Raw genomic sequence first — 21968 nt, 5'->3', positions numbered from 1 at the left:
TTCTGTTGGTAGGTGGAAGATTTACCCTTCTGTAAAGAGTGATAGTTCACTGCTTTCTGTTTGTTGGCTTTCACGTGGTTAGTTATTGAGCTACATCTGATCTGTGATCTTTTAGAGGCAGGAAGAGAACAAATGATTCAGGTCTTAGGGCCCTGAGAAGAGGCTGAGGATGCAATGGTGACATCATGGGAGAGCCCACCCCATGCAGGAATCTGGAGAAGCATCTATGAGGCTTTAGTTGACCCCCCAAGCTAGGAAGGTTTGGTCCCTAAATTCAGAGAAGCAAGTGGGAAGATTGAAAGGTAGACTATAGGAACAGAGTCAAAGAAATGTAGGGAATTTTAAAGGTGGAGTACACAGAGGCTACTCAGCACATAGGTGAGGATAAGAACGCTGTATTCATTAATTCTTTCCTTGAAAAGTGGCACAGCAAGTGACATTTGCCTCATTCAGTAGAGTAGCATGTGGAGCTGTTCTATGCGTGCTGACTAAAGCTATAGCTTGTGCCACCCAGCTGCGGTGCCTCCTCTCTAGATGGCCTCTGTCCTTCAGCAGACTTTATGCTTTTTAGGGTGCATGAGCCTTTGGAAATGGGATGTGAAGTTCTGGTAACAGGCATCTCTGTGAACCACCCACTTGTGTGAGCCTCTTGGGGTTGAGCAGACATACTTGCTCTGATCTGCGCTGTGCGGACTTGCCGTGCTGGGCAGAGGGGCCTGCTAGGAGCGCTTCATCTTAAGGTGGCAGCACAGCATGAGGGCACGATGGGCCATGCCATGTGAGGGGGACAATGGCGGGCCCAGGGCACTCACCCTTTGTGGGGTCCATTTATTTCCTTTCAACACATGACTGTCAGAGACTCATTTGTTGACATACTGATTTTTTTCATTGCAACCATCTGCTAGGAAGGAGGGTTCCTCTCCCTCCTCACACCCCTGTGACAACAGCTGAAACCCAAGGCAGAGTTTTTCTCTGCAAGTGACCGAGTTGGCTGGAGCTCCACATCAGCTTTGGAAAAGCATTGTGAGATTCCCAGTCCACCATTTCAGACTCCTCTGTTTGAGGCTGGAAGGGTGGAAGCCCAGAAGTGACATGAACCCATGGTCTCTACTTCCTGGAGCTCAGTGCCCTGAGGAGGGTCAGCTGGTCTGTGATTGGCCCTTGTCCGAGCCCTGGACTCAGCGCAATGATTATAGCATCTTGAGCAGCCGGGATTTTAGAGGACATCTAGGTCAAGGGTGCAGAAATGTAGAATCTTTCCTTGATCCTCCCATGGCATCTGTTGTGTGTCCCATCAAGACAGGGTGTCCCACCCTGGGGATTGTCCATTGTCTCATGGGGAGCCCATTCTACAGTGGTCAGCTCTAGTTCCCTCCACTTATGGAGCCCCCTCCTCTGTGCCAGACAGTGGGCTAAGAATACATACATCACTTTCTCCTTTGTAGGACTTTCTTCTACTGGGCTGTCTACTTTCCCACTACTCTCCAAGGTGACAGCCTTTCAAGTGTTGGGATGACTGTAATGACCAAGTTTCCCTTGGTCACCTGTTCTCCAGGCTTTCTATTTTCTTATGAAAGCCGTCATTATAACATGCTGTCCAGAGGAGGTTTATGCAGAGATTGAAGGCATGGGGTCTGATTTGCAGAGATTTGCATTCGAACAGCACACTCTGCCATTCAGCATGGGAGGGACTTGAGCAAGTTGCTTAACTTCTTTGATTCTCAGTTTCCTCCTCTGTACCCACCTGATTACATAGAATTATGTGACGTTATGTGGCTGCTGTCTGTGAAGTCATTAACTCAGTGTGGCAAGTCTTAACAACAGTTTCAGGGAGTCTCCATGCTGGTTGGTGGTCTCCAAACCTCGTCGATTTGATGCCTAACTGGACGAACTACTCCATGGGCAATCTGACCAGCAGAGTCCTGTGATGTCATTGCTGCTGTTGTGTCCAGATTTGGGGGTCCACGAGGACATGCACAGAAAATGATATCTGAGCTGGGACCCGAGAGATGAGAAGGATTTAGCACCTTGAAAGGGAGGCAAAGAGAAGGGAAGTTTCTGGGAAGAGGGGACAGCGGTGCCAAGGCCCAGCCGGGACAGAGGGCCCAGTTTAGTGAAGGTGCAACACTGTGGCTGGAGCAGAATTGGGAGGGTCAGAGTGGTGAAGATGATGAGGCTGGCATGTGAGCAGAGCAAGCTGTCTGTGAAGGTCTTTACTGGGCTCAGTATGGAACTGCCTTGTATCATGAGGGCCAATGAAGGAACTGCTGCAGGTTCAAAGTATAAGAAAGCCATGATACATTTGAGTTCTTAAATTTATGGAGAGAGCGAATGCTGGGCCTTGGGCCAGAGAGGTGTCTCTGGGAAAGGTGAGTTCCAGAGACGATGGTCATATGCTAGGCACATAAATGGGATATTTTATTTAACCTTATAACTACGTTAGCATGTCCACTGAATTAGTTTACTCAATTTAGTCTAGCCTGCTGGTTAAGCACTAGGACTCTGAAGTCAGGCTGTCTGGGTTCAAGGCCTGGCACTTCCAATTGTCATCTGTGTGATCTGAGCAAGTTTGCTAATCTCTTAGCCTTAGAAAATCATCACTCCCATCTGATGAGATTGTTGTGAGGTGAAATAAAAGAGCAAATAAAAGAGCAAATTGTCTTTCTGGTGCATGGTATATAAGGCTTGTTATTTTCTACTCCCAGCAGTCACTGTGAAACCACACTGCAGATTCATGAACCCAAGCAGAGATGGGGACTGAGGGAGGGAGAATTAATCTGGTCCCTTTAAACCTCTGAAACCCTCTGACTCCTCTGGAGTTGCATTTTTGGTAAACCTTGAAATCACTACCTGAAGATGGGTCATTTACCTGCCTTGGTCCTTGAGAACTGAAGACTTTACCCATAAAATACCAACCTCCACAAGAGCCTTTTCTGTAACAGAATTTGGAGAACTTTATTTTCTAATGGTTCCTACAACAATTAGTAAAATAATACTCATGCCTGGCCCCTCGCCTTTCCTTGCCTCTGTCTCCTTTCAAGCAAATCTTCAGGCAACATGGAGCCTTAGGGTCTCAGTAGGGCTACTTTGGTGCTCTGCAACATCTGGCCTTGATTTCCTGCCCCCCACTCCCCCATACTCTTTGTTGGCCCCCCTGAACTCTGGCCTTCTGCAACTGGATGATGCATCTTAGTGAGGATGGTGGAGCCCTTCAAGGGGGCGAAAGTTTTTTGGAGGAAAAAAAGTTCTTAAATATTATAATGGCTTTTGGCCCTACAAAAGACCACTGTACATAAGCAAGTATAGACTCTGTCTGTGGTATTAAAATTTAACCTAGGTAGGTGAGGGGTGATGTGAAGAAAATGTCAAGAGATGCTTTTGGAGGGATTTTTAATGCCAAAAAGGTTAAGAAACTTGGAACTAGACCAACCTAATTTTTCTAGTCAGCATGATGATTGAGCTGTCCTGCTTAAGGATGAGGAATATAAGTAAGTCCTGGCCCTAGGATCTAGCTGGAAGCAAGTGGCTGTTGTGTTGTCCTGTGAGGATACTGTCCTCTGAGAACTGGAGTGCCATGTCATTTGCCATTCCCATTTGCTGTGTGCTTGTCCCCGAGAGTGCTTGCGACTAGTTCAGATGCTGCAGGTCACTGCTCTGTAGTGTTAGGGTAAACACTGTAGCCTAATAGAAAGACATGAACATTGGATTCTTCAAATACTAGCTCTACCCCTTACTGGCTTTGGGATGTTAGGCACTTCCTTATAGGTAGAACAAGGATAATAGTATTTATGCAGACCACATGTATAAAGAATCTTTTTTTTTTTTGGGAATGCTTCATGAATTTGCGTGTCATCTTTGCACAGGGGCCATGCTAATCTTCTCTGTACCGTTCCAATTTTAGTATATGAGCTGCTGAAGCGAGCACATATGTATAAAGAATCTAACTCACTGGTATTAATTATCTTTTTATTATCTAGTGTAATTTCAAAACACTCATTGGTCCTTTAGACTTGTACATAACAACAGCCTTTTAGAAAAGAAGCTAATCTGAAAAGGCTACTCACTGTATGATTTCAAATACATGACAGTCCAGAAAAGGCAAAATTACAGAATCGGTAAACATTTGCAGTGGTTGCCAGGGATTAAAGAAAGAGTGGGATAATAAGTGAAGTGCAGAGGATTTTGAGGGCAGTGCAATGCCTCTGTATGACAGGACAATGGCAGGTGCATGTGATGAATGTGTTCACATCACACAATCAGCAATGCCATTGGTGAGCCCTAATGTATACTAGAGAACTTTGAGTTGTAACCGGAGTTCTAGGCCAGAGGCCCAATTCCAGTGGTTCCAAAATGTCAAATCTGGTCACTCATCTCAGTATGCTAAATAAAGAGACAAGGAGTGGTGAAAGACAGGGAATGGAGATTCATTAGGTGGCCTAGGTAAGTTTTGGGAAGAGGCAAAATAAGCATTTCAGTCCATTTTCCCGGTACAGACATGAGTTTTAGGTTTAAATAGAGAAAGAACTGGGGTCAGGGGCCAGAAGTATGTATAATTATCAAACAGTCCTGATCACAGGTGTGGTCTGGTGTTCAGGGGAGGCCAGAGATGTGATTCAGTTGATGGTCATCACAGGACTGGTTAGGTGGCGCTTGGTCACAGTAAGAAAGCCATTGTTGACTGGGGATTAGTTTCAACTCTTGTTACAAGATGTTACCAATTAGTCCTTTCCTTCCTGGATTCCAAAGTGGCTGCAAGGTGACTGCTCAGTTCAAAGTCAGATGTAAAATAGAGGCAGAAATACCAAAATTTTTTTTTTTCTTTTTGGCAGTAATAGGTTTTGAACTCAAGGCCTCATGCTTGCTAGGTAGGTACTCTACCACTTGAGCCACTCCTCAGGCTAATGTAATGCTAAACTTTTTATGTTACTTCTAGTTAACTTATGGCGCCAAATAAGCAGTCAGTGCTTTTTAGCAAAAGCAGTTTCTAAGAACTTATTATAGGGTGTTAATGATGCGTCAGTTTAAGCCCATTGTGTAACAGATACATCTTTCTGCTATAGAATTTCGATGTTGAAAGGTTGTGACTAAGGGGGAACAGGGAATGTGTGGGAACTCTCTGTGCCTTTCACTCAATTTTGCTATGAAGTAAAATTGCTCTTTAAAAAAAAAGTCTAATTTTGAAAGTGTATTAAAAAATAACTTATTGGCTGGTGAAGTGGCTTAAGTGGTAGAGCACTTTCCTAGTAAGAACAAGGCCCTGAGTTCAACCCCCAGTACCACCAAAAAATAAATAATAATAACTTGTACAAGACTGGGGATGGTGGTGAATGCCTGTAATCACAGCAAAACTAGTAAGATCATGGTTTGAGGCCAGTCCAGGCAAAGTTAGCCCAGGCACTGTCTGAAAAACAAACTGAAAATACAAAAGGACAGAGAGGCATGGCTCAAGTGGTAGAGCACTTGCCTAGAAAGCATAAGACCTTGAGTTTAATCCCTGGTACTGAAAACAAACAACCTTGTACAAATATAGTTAATAATAAATGTACTGCATATTCCTAAAGCGCTAAAAGAGATGATTTTAAATATTCTCACTACAAATAAATGAAATATTTGAGGAGATAAGAATGTTAATTAACCTGATTTGATCAATCCACCATGTATACATGAAAGGAAATATGGTACCCCAAATATACATACAATTATGACTTGTCAAATAAAGATAAATAAATAAATTTTAAGAATTGCCTTTTAACATTTGTAGTTGGCTCCAACTATAGGGACAGTATCATTTGAGCAGTTTCCTTTTCTTTCCTTCTTTCCTTTTTTTTTTGATGTACTGGGGTTTGAACTCAGGGCTTCCAACCCAAGCAGCATCCTTTCAGCGACACTAGATCTTTAAGTTAAACCATTTTCTCCAAATCTTGGGTTTCCACCCCCACCATCATCATTAGTAATAGCACAAACAACAAATCTTTTATTTTTGTGGCACTAGGATTTGAACTCAGGGTCTTATGCAGGCACTCTTACCACTTGAGCCACTCCACCAGCCCAACAAATCTTAGTTGAATCATTTTTAATGTGCTTTGGTGTTGTACCACATGCTTTATCTCATCCACATTTTCCAATGACTCTATGATATTGGTTCTGCTATCGCTCCCATTTTACACATCAGAAAAAAGGCCAGATCTGTTAAATAGCTCAATAAGGCCACACAGCAAGCAAGTGGAAGAACAGGAAGCCAATTCATCTGCTTACCTGATTCAAAATTTGAGGCTTTTAACTCCCAGAGTAGGCTAAGGCTTGTCTGCATGCAAACGTGTCACTTGTTGCTTATTAACATCCATTAGCATCTTAGCAAGGACAATTCTCTGCCCTACCTTAACAGAAATGGAATCTGAGAGAAATCTATTAGCTGACTACTTTTCTTTTACTACCATATTTAAAAGATTATACAAAAACATTAAATTGGGAGTGGTGGTTCATGCCTGTAATCCCAATAATCCAAGCATTTGGGAGGTGGAGGCAGGAGAATCATGAGTTCAAGGCCAGCCTGGACAACATAGTGAGTTCCAGGTCAGCCTGAGATACATAGCAAGTTTCAGGTCAACCTGGACTACACAGGGAGACCCTGTCTCGAAAAACAACCAACAACACAAAAAATTAAAGACCATTACACCAAAGATATTTTCATATTACTGGTTCTTACCATGCATATATATTTTTTTACCTAGTTGAATTATAACATACACCGTCATGTATAATTGCATCATAAACATTCCTTCGTGTTTCAAAGAAGTTTATATAGTTTTGTTTTAATGACTACAGTCACACCACAATTAACTAAAACATTTATTATTCCAATATTTTCCCTGTATGGATAAATATATCTTCACTTTTCTTGAATTATTTCTTTGGGAATTTCCAAAGTGAGAGATTACTGAATCAAAAGATAGAAATATACCCTTAGTACTTGCTATGTGCCTCTATAAAGAATTATACACATTTATTATGCCACCAGTGCTGTAATCACACCAATTTTGTCACAACCTTATCAGAATGGGATATTCTCATTTATAATTTTTAGTATTAAATAGATATAAAATAGTATATCTATTTCCCTTAATTTTCTTATCTTTCATTACTAGTAGGGGTGGACAGTTTTATCATGCTCAATTTATAATGTTGTATTAGTTACTTTTATGTAGTTTTGACCAAATACATGACAAAAACAACCCAAGGAAAGAAGGATTTCTTTTGGCTCACTGGCTCAGCGATTTCAGTCCACAGACCTTGGCTCATTACTTCTGGGCCCCTGGTGCAGCAGACCATCACAGAGGCAGGAGCATGTGGCTGAGGAGGCTGTGCATTTCATGGTGGACAGGAGACAAAGAGGGAGGAAGGGACCTTCAAATGCATGCTCCCAGTGACTTATTTCTCCAGCTAGGCCCTACCTCCTAAAGTTTCCACAACCTTCCAAGATTGCGCCACCAGCTAGGGACCAAGTCTTCAACACGTGAGCCTGTGGGGGATAGTTCACATTTAAACCTAACATATGTGTGCTTATTTTTATAAATTGCATAAGATGGGCTTTAAGAGAGACAAGAGAAAGGAAGTTGGGGTAGGGTGTGGAGGAAAAGTTAGACTATTAAGCCTTCGGTGGGAACCAACCACAGGGGCTCTCATTTCTAAGACCTAGGTTCCTCAGAGTAGAAAGAATAGCCAACGAACTTGGCTACTACCTGTGCAGGACTTTGGCCTGGATGGGCCCTAATAAGCTATTGCAGACAGCCATACTGACCACATTTTATCTGCCTCATGCTTTATTCTAGCAACTTGGTAGGCCTAAAAACTAGGGCTATTTGGGGATTCATTTGGCTAAAATAGAGCTGCCTTTTTTAGGCAGACAATGTGGAAGAACCATCAGTCTTCTCATCTGTATAGCTCTTGAAGCCTTACAAAGAGCTTTCACACCTCTGATCTCATTTGACTCTGGCAGCAATCCTGTAAGGGGTAGATATTATTATTTCCACTCTGAGGATTAGAAAAAAATGTCATTATTGTCATTATAAATAGTTCAGGAGTGATCAGTCATTCAGCACAGTTACTGATGGGTAGAGTCAGACCTACCTAGCTCAGCAGAGAAAGTGCTGGAGAATAAAGGACCTCCTGCCTCCTCCTCCTGCCTCTCTCCCCATTGTGATATTTATGAAAAGGTTTCCAGCCCTTTGTCTTCTTGGAGGGATGCTGTGCCTTTTGTTGACAGAGGAAACATGAAGGTCTTTGTGTGGAACAATGTCTGTTTGTTCCAGGAGACATTGTTATCTCAAAGGTACACCTGGGGCTGTCTCTGTCTAGGAGAGGCTGTGAGCCATGACCAGACAGTCTGGTCACCATGGAGTTGGGGAGGAGTGCAGAGACCCTCAGTCTTTGGTGACTCACGTCTATGTCTACCCATCACTTAATGTTGATTGGCTGCTCTTTGTGCACTACTGGCTGTAAAGAATACCTGCCTTCATTCACTCTGCTTTCATTTAGTGGGTTTCAAGGTTCTGCCCACAGTTTGGTAGAATCTTGCATTATCAGAAGAGGATAAAGTGAGCTTGGAGATCAGGAAGCAGGTGTCTTTCTTGACTAAGGATTTCTAGAATTGACAAGAAAAGGAACATAATATATATTGGAGTTCCAGTTAATGTTTGTGGGTGAACCTTTATGTGGCTGTTATAATGGCAGACGACAGTCACATAGAACCATGGCTTCAGTGAAGGCACAAAGATAGAACAGAAAGAGCAAGGGGCCTGGAATGAGGTCACCTAGTTCACATGATGGTACTAGTTACATGATGGTATTAGTCAGGTGCCTTTGGCGAATTGGTCAAGATATTTAAATCCCTCTAAGCCTTAACTTCCTTCTCATGAGAGGATAATATCTGCCTTTGTGAGGTTGATGGAAACAAAGAAGGTACTTAGTGCCTACAGTAGAGTCTCAATAAATATCAGTTGTCATTCCATGTCAAGGTACAAATTAGGAAAGTACTGAAACTCCCTCAATATTCTGCATTGCTGTAGTGGAGATCGGGCTCTGGTCCCCGTGGAGACAACAGAGCAGGTAGCTCATGTCCTATGGCACCTGTCTGAATAATTGCTCTGCCTCTCACCAGCTGAATAACCCTGAGCAAATCATGGGAAGTGAATTTCATGAATCATGGAGAACTCTACTCTTGATAAGATGGAGTCATCAGACACATCTGACAGGCTGTTAGGAGACAGGCTCTGAAAGCTCTTGGAAAACCATGAAATAAGGTGCATAGGTGAGGGGTTATAAGGACACTGCTAATAATGTCTTTGTGTTGTGGGAAGTCGCAACAGGTTTAAAGTTCAGGCAGATCTTCAGGACTGGGCAGAGGTTCTAGTCCCACAAATAAGGCATAGGGCAATGTTCTCAAACGTGTGCTTTGAGGAGCTTGTGATCCTTTCGGAGGGATTATAAGGGCCTTGCTTACCCAATAATGTATTTCTTTAAGGCCATATTTTCTTCATCTAATTCAACCACAGAAACATATTGCAACAGATCGAATACAGAAGCATATGAGAATCCAGCTATCTGCCATTAAACAAGATATTAAGGAAACTTGTAAACATATAACACAATACTGTTGCTCAGTAATTTTTTTCATGCCCCAAATTACTCCATTTTTTGCCCCAAGGTATTCCATTTTGTATTATAGAGCAGGAGCTTTCTCCATTTTTTTTTTTTTTGGCGGGACTAGGGTTTGAACTCAGGACCTCACACTTGCTAGGCAGGCAGTATACCACTTGAGCCACACCTGCAGCCCAGCTTTCTCCATTTTGAGTACAAGTGCTAAAGCTTCCTGTTTGTGCAAGTAGACAGTCACCATCTGCCCAGCATGACCATAAGGCACAAACTGATACATGACTTATTTGTGCTTATAAAATAAAGTTACCACCTGTGAATTTATGGAATTAAAACATGGACACACAGGTACACAGACTTACTGGACCATGTCAGAGACCCCAGGCATGTGAGCTGATCAAACCCACCAGACTAATGAATGATACAACCCCTTCATCTAAGTCACATACAAAGAAAGACACCTCAGACTGCAGTATGGTCCACCAACCTGTCACCTTGTCACAGACCACTTAGTGTATTTGTGACAACCTTTTGTACAAGAGATCACCAGGCAACCAATGCCCTTGGACTCAGCTCCATGCAATTTTCTTTGCTACTGACACTGCCCCCTTTGACATAGTCAGGACTCCTTGCCTTAATATCACTGGGATAGTTATGTTAATCCAAAGCATGACCACCTACAGTGGCTGTTTTACACTTTTGCATTTGTATTAACTCTTTGCATTGCTTTTTTTTTTGCTATACTAGGGATTGAACCTAAGGCCTTGTACTTTTTACTCAAGCACTCTACCACTTGAGCTACGCCCCCCCAATTTTTGCATTATCTTTTAAAATTCTGTAGCCTCTTTATTCTTTTCCAACTTGGTGTAATCTAATACAACTATTTGAAGTGTGATATGTGGTTTGAATGCTAAGGTAATTAAGTGTTAAGATATCAGTGACTATGAATAGAATGGAACTTGTGATTGCTGTGATCACCACTACCAGGTGAAACAGTACTACTTGAAGCCAGTGAAACTGATTTAGCTTGTGAATCTATTGATATTGAATAAATTCTGGCATTGTGGAAAGATACAACTCGTCAGTCCATGTTACTAGCATAGCTCACTCATAACCAACATATAGTTGGTTTTTATAAAAATGTTATTTGTGTTTACATGTGTTGGGTTTGTAACCATCATTTAAAAAAAATTTTTTTTAAGCTTAAAAATGTTTTTAAATTGAAATTTTTTTTTTTTTTGGTGGGACTAGTTTGTTTGAACTCAGGGCTTTGCCTTTGCAAAGCAGGCACCCTAGCACTTGAGCCACACCTCCAGTTCATTTTGCTCTGGTGAGTTTGGAGATGGGGTCTCTCGAACTATTTTCCTAGGCTGACCTCAAACATTGATCCTCCTGATCTCAGCTTCCCAAGTACTTCCCAGTAGGCATGAGCCAGTGGTGCCTGGCTTGTAATCAGTTTTGAATGAATAAATTAATAAATATACATCTCCCTCAGTTTTAACTTCTCATGATAGAAGATAACAATTGATAGATATAAGTAGAAGCAAGCAAAAACATTTTGGATTCCTCAAAAAGTTTAGGCGTTACAAAGGGTTTCTGAAAACAAAACATTTGAGAACCAATGGAATAGAAACTGAGTCTGAGTTAGTCAAATAAGGTTATTTCATAACATAAAGGAAAATAAAGACGAGACTAGGATGAGATCCTGGATAGTCACACATTCATTCCTTCCATGTTAGACTTTCCTTGAGATAAACAATTCAAGGGAGGAAAGATTTACTTTGATTCACAGTTTCAGAGGTTTCAGTCCATCATGGCAAGGAGGGCGGATAGAGCAGTTCACCTAATGGCAGCCAGGAAACAGAGAAAATGCCTGCACTGGTTTGCTTTCTCCTTTTTCCCCTTTTACTCCATCCAGGCCCCCAGTGTATGGGATGGTGCCAGTCACAGTTAGGGTGGGGTTCCCCTCTTAATTAATACTCCCTGGAAACACTCTCATAGACATACCCAGAGGTGTGCTTTACTAATGTTCTAGGTGCTTCTCCATCAATCACGTTGAAATACTTGAAATGAGACATATCCTCTGCCTTCAATGAGTAAGGGACATTGAACATGTCAGTTGAATGTGACAGCCTAACAGTGGAGGATAATGTGGCCACAAGGCAAGTACCCATTCAAGTCTGGGGGGGCCAGCAGTCATTGCTAGAGAGGCCCAAACGTTAACTGTGTTGGCTCTCAGCTTGGAGGTTGCAGGCACTGAAAGGGGCGACATTGGTCAACTAAGGCCATAGGCTATGAATATTTGAGCTTTTCCATAATCAGTCTCAAAGGACAAATAAAAGGGAAAATGCCTATTTCCTCATTTCATTATGAAATAAAAATAAAACTGGGAGTATTTTTATTAAATTTTTAACCTAACACATAGTCCCTGTTTTTAAGGTCAAAATATGTAAAGAATGTGAAACCCTCTCCTTGTACCCACTGTTAAAAGCCTGGTGTACATCAGCCTATCTTCCAGTCACAAATACATCTGTATGAGTTTTAGACAAGAAGCTTCATTTGTTTCTACCTGAAGGGTGAATGTGGTGAACACCGTGCGGTCCGGAAGACACAGCATTGCTGATGTGCTAAAAGCAGTGGGAGAGCCTTCTGTAGTGCAGATGGCTAACTACAGTAGTCAGGGTGAGAGGATCTCTTGGTGCATTCTGTGGAAAATAAATCACCCCTCAGGATAATTGCAAGGATTTGCCAGCTTGCAGTGAAACCCAGGATCAGGACCTGCTTCTTGCTGGATGCTTCTGGATCCTGGACTGGCTCTCCTAGCCCCTCCTTTCTCTTCTCTCTTCACAAGCACTGAACCATTTTGTTTTTCCTCATCCACCTCTGCCCTTGGCTTTGGTTTCCTCTTCTTTACTCCCTGGTGCCCTGTCTCACAGCCTTTTCCCTGCCCTCCTGTTCCTCATACAGGCTTAGCTAGGACTTGAGGTTTTTGAGGGGTCCAGCCTGCTGGAAACTCCAAGGAAATAGATTTTTCCACTCTTCGTTCTTGAACCCCAGAGAAATCAAGTGTTTCAGAAAGTTCATGCCTCTCCAAGTGGTAATGGCATAGTTTCTGTTTAAATTATTTAAAAATCAGCCAGCACATTAATTACTGAGATAAGCTTTCCTTTCATATAGCTCCGTTAGAGAGCATCCTGGAGTGTAATTAGTGAGCAAGCCCTACAGTAAAGCAGATGCTACATTTCTCTGAGGTGACCAAATTTGGCTCCATAGAGTCTTCCTGGACTGTCTTTATTTTTTAATATTTTGTGAACAATCAATGAGGAAGCTACAGGTGCCAACTCAGTAACTCCAGAAAGAATCCGTTCTTGGCAATGAATGAACATATGGTTTGGTCATGTTGATTATCCTTATAATCATCACTGAATCTTACTGACCCATGTAGCTTGAACTGTACAAGTATAGATGAAATACAGGCTCCTTCATCATGAAATCACCATTACCAACTCTGTTAATGTAGTCATTTTCCCTTATCATTTGTTAAGATAGTACATGAAATGGTGGTATCTTAATATGGGTCCTGGTCACTAGTGACCTTGTGGTCACTAGTTTTTCTTGCTTAGTTTCTCATTTCTTCTGGGTCCACATTTTCAAGGATTCTGATCTTGGTATCTTTAGCATCAAGGGTTCCTCTTCTAGTGCTCCCTCAGTTTCTAGTATTAAACATATTTTTGATTCAATTAGATATAGGAAGCAAAAAGTCTTTGAGTCTCAGTTCATATGACTCTCCGTTGCTTTAGTTTTTCCAACATGGCCAACTCTCAAGAGACTGGGAAAAATATTTCAAGGAAACAGAAAAACCAAGTCTTCCTCTGTGGTATGGATAATCATCATACAGAGAAATCGCCATACTCAGGCAAGTCTCTCACACCATACTCAAATTAGTGTCTTTAGCTCTCTTGAGACAGCATACTCTTCCTTCTAGAGATCACAGCTACAAAGGCCTTAGATATTTCTTATGATATTTACTGAAGTCATGCTAAGTCTCAGTGTTTCTGGACAACACAAAAATGATGTGATTTTGGAGGAAGAATTTTTCCAGGATGACTCTGAACAAGACCATCCATTTTTCTCAAGGCTTTAGACCTCCTGGTTTGACTATTTTCTTAACAAACTCTTCATTTTGCAATCATGTAAAATTGACCAACCATCAGCTAAAACTACACTAAATCTATGAGTCATTTGCTGCAATCTCCCCTGCATCTACATTCAAAATTAAACACAACAGGGAAGTTCCTATAGCTAATCACAATATATCCTCATTTCCGTTCCCTGGCCTATCTCCAGTCTTCTATCTGTACTTAGTATTCCACTCCTGAGTTAATCTGTTCAGGATGTATGGATATAGCTTAGTTCTGCTAAGATCTCAAGGCAACTAGAAACTCTAGGGTGCTTGCTAACTAGTTCCTGGATTTATTTTCCATTTTCAAGAGTGATCCCCTTAAGCCAGATTGAATTCTCCTCAGCAAAAACTCACAGAACTTTTCTACCCTGAATCTGGTTTCCTGAGAAGAAACCAGCCTTGTAAGGTCATAGGTTCTCTTCAATTGGAATCTTCTGAATCTAAGCCCTAAATGCCTTGATAATGCTTATAGACTTGGATATAGGGACAGGTGTGAGTTCCCTCAGTTGTCATCTCTGTGGACACACAATTGTGAAATGCAACGGTTTTCTATAAACCTTCAGGGTGTACTCTAAGAATCTAACCTTTCCCTCATTTCCAGGTTCCAACCTTCTTCTGTCTGCTGCTCATCCAAAGACACATGAGGCAACTGGAGCCCAACTTGGAATGACCCAATAGCATTAGCCAGAATGTGTAGGTGGAATAGTAGCAAAGAAGAGATTTTAAAAAGGTGTGATGTAATCTCAGCACTTAGGAGGCTGAAGCAGGAGGATTGTAAGTTTGAGGCCAGGCTGGGACACATAGATAGTTTCAGGCCAGTCTGAGCTACATAAGGAGACTCTGTCTCAAAAAAAAAGGAATTTACCAAGGGAAAAAAAATTAGAAAAAGGACAACAACAGCAGATTTTTTTTTTTAATTAGGGAATTTTCCACCAAGAAAACTAACAGGGTTAGTAAATTAGGTTTTTTGTTTGCTTGAGATAGAGTCTCAGTTTGTAGTCCAGGCTTCCTGGACCTTGAGATCCTTCTGCCTCAGCCTCCCAAGAGTTGGTACTACAAATTGCATCACTACATCCAACTCCAATAAGTGTTTTAACCAAGAGATCTGAGAAACTTGACGTGTTTCAGAATACAGATTTTTTCGTTCCAGATTGTTGACGTCAGCTCTAATTTCCCTCTGTATACCTATTCTTATTTTCTTAGAAGAGTTCCTTTTCTAAAATACTCATCTGACAAGTATATACTTGTGAACTCTCCAGTCGGGACAGTGATTTAGCTACAGTTATAGGACTAAGATAACAGTGACTTAAGTAAGATGGAAGTCTAGTTCCCTCTCACGTAACAGTCTGGGATATAAGAAGCCTTGAACTGATCTGGGGCTCCACAATCATGAGGCCCAGCCTCCTTCTACATCCTCAACATGCAGCTTCTGTCTTGTGCTCCCACTGCTGCTCTTATGTCCACATTCCAGATGTAGGAAATGGGAAAGTAGAAAGGAAGTTGTAAGTGGAAGCCTGTCACTTTACTCCTATTCCAGTGCCCAGACTTAATTAGCTTCAAAGAAGTTTGGGTAATATAGAATTTTATTGGACAACAATGTGTCCTTAGATAAAATGATATTCCTCTAATTTTGGGGAAAAGGCATTGGGTATTAAAGTCTGTGATGGATAAGATGAGAAGAAATCTTGTCCATAGTTTGGCACTGGGGACAGCAACAGCTAGTGGAACTTGAAGCAATGAAGTCATTACCCGAAATAATCTTCCTGAGATACAATCATTGGGGACATAAATGAAAGCTGATTGTTTTTACTGGTGCTTAGCTAAGCTATCATGAAGTAATTATCAGAGACTATTGAAGAAGCATAAGAAAGGGTAGTTTCATGACATATTTTATTTCACAAGAAAGTAGTATCACCCTATAGGGATAACCAAAGATCACCAACCACCTCAAATTATTTATATGACCAAAGCCAAGCTGGATCCAATGTGCCAAGAAATAGGGAGAAATGTTTCAGAGAACTTCTCAATGAGTCAAGCACTAAGAAGAGGCCCTCAGAGGAAATGCAGAATCAGTTTATAGAACTGGAAAGGCCCAAAGAACCTCCAAGTCTTCAACTGTTGGAAAATGTTAATAGTGGAGATGATATCCACACAATGACTTTTGGGTCTGGGATGGAGGTGGAAGAAACCCCAACATTTCTAGAGAAGCCAGGGCTACCTAATATATAAAGGAGCAATTGGCTTTTGACTGTCAAAAAATTGAAGACATTTGATTTCCAACACAGGAGTAGTGTAAGCACATGAAGGAGCTAGACACTTGCTGGCAGAAACAATCCCGGTTTCCTAGGGTCTTTGTCAGTTAAGTTGAATGGATTCCATTCTTGCCAAAGAAGAGTGCTGCTGGAAGAGGTGGCTGTGGTCCATTAAATAGTAACTACTAGGGGCAGGGAAGGCACTCAGTAGCACACAATGGCCTGTAAGGCAGTTCCCCTGGGAAAGGAGAAGCACAAAGTACTGTGATGACTTCTTGTTATTGCTCTGAGCTGGGAAGGTCTGCCATCGGTTCAAAACAGGGGATGAGAATAGTCATCCTCACCATAAGCACAGAATGGATCAAATCAGGTTATTCACATACTCAGGGTGATGATTAATAATAACTACAACTCATACCTCCTTAATAACAATATACTTAATGCCCCACCTATGTCTAAAAGGGATCTGACCCAGCTTACATTGAAAAGCACAGATGTAATAAAATATAGCCTATTGGAACTATAGTAAAAAGACATAGAAAAAAGTGGGAAAAGATAGGGGAAGAAGATAATTTATACCAGAAAACTTAGGATAAACAAGTTCTACAAAGAAGAACAAAGCTGAGATTCCTGGAAGCCAAAGCAAAGAAGAAACACAAATAGGTTGCCTAGTTCTCATTTTTAAGAGAAAAATACAGCATTCAGAAGATACTAACTCTGGAAAACACTGGTCTTGATGTTTTTTATATAAGGAGCATGGGATATCATAAAGATAGAAACAACATTAAAAATTAGAGCTAGTTTTCAATGCCTTTGTGTGTTGTATGTCTGCTGAGAATAGAAACCAAAACCTTGTATGTGCTAAACTCCTGCTGTACCACTGATGACTATGATTATTTCTTATATCTCTCTTCAAAATATACTCTTACTCACCCTGTAAGAGTTTAAGAGTGGGAAATGTGTGTGTGTGTAAACATACACACATATAGGGATGTGTGAAACCATGATATATTCCAGAAATTTGGCTTTACCTAGAAATAAACCTAGAAATAAACCTTGGAGGGCTTTAAGGAAGTAGTGGCAGGCATTCTCCTAGAATATCATCATCAGTTGACTCAGTCAACAAGCCTTCTTTAAAATGTATTTTAATAAATGCATTTTAATAAATGTAGATTTATGCTAAAATCATCCACTGCCCTCCTTTTTCCTTCATTTTCTGCAGAAGTAATGCAATCTTTTTGAAACTCTTAAAGTTTCAAAAACCATGTAAGTGAGGATTACATTATAATGAGGTAAACCCAATGAAAACTGGCTTCAGCCATAATGGGATTTATTGTCCAGGTAACAGAAGTCTAAAGAAGGGCAGTGTTTGGGGCAGGTAAATTCATTGGCTTAATGACATCACCAAAGACCCATCTATTTCTACTATTCAGTTCTGCCACCTGCATAATGAATTGTATCCATGGCTGACTCTTCTGGGGTTTTTTCTTTCATGTCTAGTATATGACAGGAAATTCCAGAAGGTTCCAGAAATATCACTTTATTACTTCTGGGCCTGAAATGGGTTACAGACTCATCTCTAAACATGTATTGGTGTTAAGGGAGGGGCCTTTGACGATTGCTTTAGCCTGAGCTTCATGTTCAAGTCTTGGAGCCAGGACTGGATTTAGCTTCTGGCAACATAGGTGCAATAATGAAGAAAGGCATACTATTAGCCAAAAAAGGAGGGAACGGATCTTAGTGAAGCAGTAACAAAGTTGAGCACAACATCCAGCTCCTGGACACTTCAGACTGTAATTTGGAAACATGTAAGTGGAAAGATTTTTTAAATGATTTTATTGTTCTATACTTTTTTTTTTTGCAGCATTAATTGAGCTCAATGGGAATGAAGAGAAATAAAATCCACCTATTACAACACTTTTTAAGTCAGTTTTTCCTTCAAGTTTTTACATAATATTTTAATTTTTGGGAGGGGGGCAATGTTAGGGATGGAATCCAGGGACTTGCATATGCTAGGAAAGCACTCTGCCCAGATCTACATCTCCAGGCTCCATACATATTTGTTTGTTTTTTGTTGTTGTCTGGAGGTAGGTTCTCCTTGTGTTGCCTAGGCTCCAGACTGGCTTTGAATTTGTGATCCTCCTGCCCCAGGCTAGTGAGTGCTGGGATTATAGACATGTACCACCACACTCTGGCTTACAATATGGTTCTTGATATAGATTTAAGTTATATGATCCATTGGATACCAAAATGAAGAAATTCTTAGCTTCTTTGAGGATGATGTTCTTTTGAGTTTACCAAGTACTTTTGCAATTCATCTTCTGACTCAGACAGTAAAACTTTCAAAGAGTTTTAAATAGGAACACCTCATAAACTTGCATAATCCTAAGTGTTGGATTAATTTTTGGAAAGACAGTCAGAATCTCTAGTCAGAGGACTTAGGGCAGTGGAGTGAATATTTGTGTAGTGTAGAATGGTGGTTATATTTATGGCCTTTGAAGTAAGACTGTCTTGAGTTTGAATTTCTACTGCCCTTGCTTGCTCTATGATCTTTGGAGGAGTTATTAATAACATTCTGGGTCTCAGTTACATATAAAATGGATATGGAAGTTCCTACTTTAGCAGGTTTTTGTCGGGATTGTGAGACACAATCTATACAAAGCCTGTGAATTTAAGTATCAATAATGGTGGTTATTATTGGGATTGGGCAACTGTGACTGTGATCTGAGGTCATGAATAAGAGGTATGATATAGCATGTGTACAGAAATTTCATTTCTAAGACTGTGGCATGACAGAAAAATTTCTTTTGGTGGTACTGGAGTTGGAACTTAGGGACTCATGCTTGCTAGCAGGCACTCTTTACTTAAGCCACTCCACCAGCCCAGGAATTTCATTTCTGTCCAGTAAATAAATGAGAACTTTCTGTATTGTACAGTGAAACCATCACCTGATCTCTGAATTCCCTTCAGAGCACTCTCATGTAGTCCTTGTCCAGTCTCTGAAAATTGCCAGATGAGGCCTGAACATACTGACATACTGGCACTTGACACTCTGAGTCATATTTTGACTCCTTCCATTTCCTGGTCTAGAGTCACCTTTTGAAACACATAGAACAACTTAAGATAAAAACCAGGAAGGTCAGCCCTGCCCAGTGCCCACACCCCATCTGTGTGACCCTCAGCAGACTGTCCTTTGTGACCTTCAGCAGACTGTCCTTTGCTGACATTCCCAGGGTGAAAGGGCTGTTTGTGAAATGGCCCATTTCATACAGGAAAGCACTAGTGGCCAGAAAGGGTTGTCTTTTATGAAACCTAAGTTTTCTCCTGGTGACTTCCCACTCTTAGGACTGATTCCTATACAGAATCCATCTACTTGGGAGGCAGGCAGATCTACATTTGAGTCCTGGCTCCATTAGTTATCTACCTTGGGCAAGTGAATTAAACTCTCAAACTGGAATATGGGAATAAGAATAGCACTCACCAGACAGGGTGAGTGATTAAATGAAAAACATGTCAAGTGCACAGCACAGAACAAGAAACAGGCATTCAAGGGCAACAAGTGGTTACCCTGGTAATTTCTTTCCTTAATTTGAAAAAAAGATGATGGTGAGATGGACACATTGAGTCCTTGACAGTTTTAGAAATCTCTGAGCTGGTTCTTCACAGTAAAGTCAAACTGGGATCCTTATTGCCTGAATAGAAACTAATGGGGGCGTTGAGTGAAGGAGACACCAAAAAAAGAGCAACAAGTCATTTTCATCTTCTACCTCAATGCACCTTAGGGATGTGATCCCCTCACAGGACTACCAGTGGTTCCTGGGGCAATGGGTACAGTGATTTTTCCCCTGGGCCAGTGAGGGGTGTTCTAAGTGGTCTGTGCACTTTGTAGAACCTCTCCCAATCCCAAGGAGGTTCTGAGTGCCCTGGAAGAGGTGTTTCCTTTTTCTACTCTTAATCTTGAGAATCACTGAAAAAGATACCCACTGTCTCTTGACATCTCTGTAGAAGATAAGTGAAATTGATGGTCTGAGTGCAACAGATCAAGACAGTGGTTCTCAAAGTGTGGACCCATAGCACCAGTGTTACTGGAGGCTCTTGTTAGAAATGCAAATGTTGGGCTCAGTGATAAAGCTGTTGCTAGCCTTCCAGGTGCTTCTGTAGCATATTAAAGTTTAGCAGTTAGATGATGAAGGGGAGAAAGTGATAGGGATTGGAATCATCACCCCATGGAGCAATCCTGGACCTCCCCTGCCCTGCTTTTACATTCATAGCTCAGCATCCTCCAGACCTGATGCCCATCTGATGTTCAGGCTGGACAACTTTTATGAAGACTGAGTTCTTCCAGTACTGTCTCTACCTCATACTGTGTAAGGGTTACTGGCCGACTATGCTTGCACGTTAGTTCAGTCTGGCTTCATTAGTCTTACCCAAGACTTGTCTGAATTTATTGTTTTTCCCTTTGGATTAAGGAATGTTTCAGCTTCTTTACAACATCTACTAAATAGAAGTTGCATTTGACTATTTTGATGACATTGCTACTATAGATCCATTATGGAGAAATAACTTTACTCAGTTTGAAAATGATTCACATATTTCATTCTTCCCTATACTGTATTAATTTTTTTCCACTGTTGGCTCAGCCTAACAAATAGAAATTGAGAACCTATTAAGTACAAGGCACTATGCAAAATAAATAAAACACAGTCCTTATTCCTGAGCAGCGTATGACAGCGTGATTAGAACTATTTGCTGAGCTTCTACTGTGCTCCATGCATTCTACACACATCGTCTTTAATCATCACAATATTATAAGAAAGGTATTATATTCCCTATTTTACAGCTGAGGAAGCTGGGACTCAAAACCAAAATCTATATTGTAAGTGGCAGAGCTGGGATTTGTTTAGGTCAGTCTCTCTCCAAAGTTCCTAATCATTCTGCTGCATCAAGTTCATTGTGGGGCATGTCTTCCTCAATAGAACTATTGTCTAAAGATCATACCTTATTACCATTTTACAAAGTACTTCATTAATAGTCCTTATGGGGCAGGTGGTGTGGCTGAAGCTGTAGAGTGCCGGCCTAGCAAGTACAAGACCCTGAATTCAAGCCCCAGTACTACTACCAATTAGGGCAAAAGAAAAAAGTCTGTTCCTTAGTCTCTCTGTCTCTCTCTCTCTCTCTCTCTCTCTCTCTCTCTCTCTCTCTCTCTCACACACACACACACACACACACACACACACACACACACACACACACAGAGTCCAGAGGTTTTATATATATATATATATAAAATCATGAATTCATAAGAAATAGGTTCCAGCAGCTCAGGCTCTTCCCATTGGTCCTCACAGGTGTGCTTCTTTGGGTGTAGCAGGCTGGTGCTTCAGTTGAACCCAAATTCCTTTCTCTTTGGCTTCTTTCTTTTTCTGATCATTTTTCTTCACATGTTTTGGGAAGCTAGATCTTGGTTCTTAGCATACTCAATCTGCTCAATACTCAATACACACATTGACTCTCTTGGAAAGAATCTTGCTTTTAACTAGACTTGTTCACAGCAATGCCAACAGCCTACTGGGTAACCCTGTAGACTCTTCCAGTTTTGCTATGGTAACATTTATGGGGCAATCCTTTTTGAGCAATACCCATTTTCTTGATATCTACAATATCACCCTTCTTATAGATTCACATGCATGTGACTAAAGGAACAACTCCATGTTTCCTAAAAGGCCTAGAAAACATGTATCAGGTTCCTTCCTCTTTCCCTTTGTGTTCATCATTTTGGTGAATTACTGGAAGATGGCGATTACAGCCAGAAAAAGCTCTTTAATTTCTTTTAATCTGAAAATTTTATTTAATTATTCTTTGTCTTTCATAACCATGTCAAA

The 21968-nt window shown here is 41.1% G+C and overlaps 1 protein-coding gene, 1 non-coding gene and 1 pseudogene across 3 annotated transcripts in view; 1 reads left to right on the top strand and 2 right to left on the bottom strand.

Annotated features, from left to right (window-relative positions):
- LOC109698139 (polycystin-2-like protein 1) overlaps positions 1–21968 on the top strand; it is a 45062-nt gene that overhangs the window by 1139 nt on the left and 21955 nt on the right. The gene's annotated exons all lie outside the window — the stretch shown is intronic.
- On the bottom strand, positions 1827–21860 carry LOC141424652 (large ribosomal subunit protein eL21-like; annotated as a pseudogene).
- Positions 3819–3925, bottom strand: LOC141425171 (U6 spliceosomal RNA). The gene has a single exon (XR_012450263.1). It is a non-coding gene; the product is annotated as a U6 spliceosomal RNA (small nuclear RNA).

Source organism: Castor canadensis, chromosome 7, assembly GCF_047511655.1.
Source record: "Castor canadensis chromosome 7, mCasCan1.hap1v2, whole genome shotgun sequence".
Lineage (NCBI taxonomy): Eukaryota > Metazoa > Chordata > Mammalia > Rodentia > Castoridae > Castor > Castor canadensis.
Note: the sequence above shows the minus strand (reverse complement) of the source record. Positions and strands in the feature narration are given on the sequence as shown.